Genomic DNA, 2,500 nt, shown 5'->3' on the forward strand with positions numbered 1-2,500 from the left:
GGTATACATTTAGGCGCGAACGCAACGCAGCGGAGACTTAAGCAGGACGGCAGACAGCGAACCCGAAAACAAATTTTTTGAAACATATTTATTTATTTAATAAAATTTGTTGGAGTTTTTGTTTGTTCTTGGGCGATCATCGTGGCGGTCCGCTGCTGGCGTCCCCCCGTGGAGGGGGAGTAAATCCAGCGTAAAGCGCGGACTCCTTTGGACTGGCGATGTCGTACAGTAGTCGGATCCTGCGGTCACGGTCGGGATCGACCGAGAGCCGGCCACCGGTGAGTTCGAAACCGGTGGTGATGCTTAGTCGAGTTACGGAAGGAAAGGCCACAGCCACGAGTGGTGTTGGCCGAATGAGTGGAGTTGGCACAGCCGTAGCAGCAGCGTCGGTTGTGTCGATGGAAAAGCTCATCGAGCGCTTGGAGGACCAACTGGCCCTCCTCAGAGCACAAATGACGGAGCAAGCGGAGCAGTTCCGCAAGGATTTAGCGGAGCTGCAAGAGAGTCATCGCCATGAGGTCCAGTACCTGCGCGATGAGAATCGAAAGGAGCGGGAGATGGTCTCCGGGCTCTTGACGCAGTTGGTGGCTGCGCAGTCGCAGCTGCAACAACATCAGCAGCAGCAGCAGCAGGCAGTGGGTGCGGTGACGGCTACGGTGGTGCCGTCTCCGGACCAGGAAGGCGGCTCCTGGGCCGAGGTGGTGCGCCGTAAGTCGGCACGCCAGCAGCCAGCCCAGCAGCAACAGCAGCAGCGTCCGCAGCAGGTGCAGCCGCGGACGAATCAACCAGTGAACCAGCCAGGGAACCAGCAAGGTAACCGAGTGGCTGGACAGCATCAGCAGCAGTGGCAGCTGAAAGGCCAACTGTTAAAAAACAGGAGCCCGGTGAAGAAGCTACGCAAGCGGCCTGATGTGATTGAGGTGAGGCCAACTCAGGGTGTGAGTTACTCTGATATTTATAGATTGGTGCGTACGAACGAGCAACTGGCCGAAGTACAACGGCAAATTGGTGTCGGGAAGCGGACGCCAAATGATACGTTGAAGCTGCCGCTAAGCCGCGACGTGGACAGTGAAGAACTGTGCCAACGGATTCGCGTGGCCATTGGCGAATTGGGAGAAGCATCCGTCCGCACGGAAATGTCACAAGTGTTGGTGACCAACATAGACTGCTTGGCGGACGAGCAACAGCTGCGTCGGGCGATGCTGACGGAGCTCGGCAAGGAGTTCATGATGGCAACTATCGACATGTGGGAGCGGCGTGACGGTACGAAGCGTGCGCGAGTACGTCTGCCTCGAAAGGATGCGGAGCATCTGGCCGGGAAGCGCTTACTTCTCGGGTACACCTCATGCTCGGTGTGGGAGGTACCAAAAACGCCGCTGGCAAAGAAGCGGTGCTTCCGGTGTTTAGAGCGTGGCCACTTCGCAGGGAAGTGTTCGGGGGCGGACCGCAGCAAGGCATGCATCCGGTGTGGCGTGGAAGGCCACAAGGCAATGAGCTGCACTGCTGATGTTTGCTGTTTAAAATGTGGCGGCCCGCACCAGATAGGCTCTGCTTCGTGCAATGCTGCAGCTGAACGTTCTTCGTAGTGCTGCCCACGGTGCTGCAATTGATGCTGCGTCGTGACGAGATAAGGCCGTAAGGCAAAAAAGAGGCGCGAACGCCCATCTATATATTAAGGAGTACAGGCCGTAAAGGCAAAAAAGAGGCGCGAACGCCCATCTAATTTAAGATGGTAAGACAGGCCGCAATGGCAAAGAAGAGGCGCGAACGCCCATCCTTATTTAGAACAGGCTGGGATGTAAGGCAAAAGGCCGTTAAGGTTGATAGATGCGAATGCCTACACAGGCAGGAGGGACCCCGGCAGTTAATCCCTCGCGGGCAACGGCTGTCGGGGGGGACGTCCCGTATAATTCAATAATACTGAATAAACGGTGATATTATAAAAAAAAAAAAAAAAAAACGAAGTGGAGCTTGCGGCTTAATTTGACTCAACACGGGAAAATTTACCAGGTCCGAACTTATCGAGGTAAGACAGATTGAGAGCTCTTTCTCAAATTTAAGGGTAGTGGTGCATGGCCGTTCTTAGTTCGTGGAATGATTTGTCTGGTTAATTCCGATAACGAACGCGACTCAAACAAGCTAACTAGAACGCTGTCAGCAGTGCACCTCCGGGCGCACCTGACGTCAAGGCCGGCGGCCCCTTCACGGGCGGTCGTCGGCCACGTTTGCCCTGCTTAGCGGGACAACTTGTGTTTAGCAAGGTGAGAATGAGCGATAACAGGTCCGTGATGCCCTTAGATGTTCTGGGCTGCACGCGTGCTACAATGTGAGCAGCAGCGTGTTCTCGCCAATTGGCGCCCCCATTCCGAGAGGAACGGGAAATCACCCAAATGCTCATTTAGTTGGGATTGGGGACTGCAACGGTCCCCATGAACCTGGAATTTCTAGTAAGTGCTAGTCATTAGCTAGCGCTGATTACGTCCCTGCCCTTTGTACACAC

This window comes from Anopheles moucheti (genome assembly GCF_943734755.1).
Source record: "Anopheles moucheti chromosome X unlocalized genomic scaffold, idAnoMoucSN_F20_07 X_unloc_3, whole genome shotgun sequence".
NCBI classification, from domain to species: Eukaryota; Metazoa; Arthropoda; class Insecta; order Diptera; family Culicidae; genus Anopheles; species Anopheles moucheti.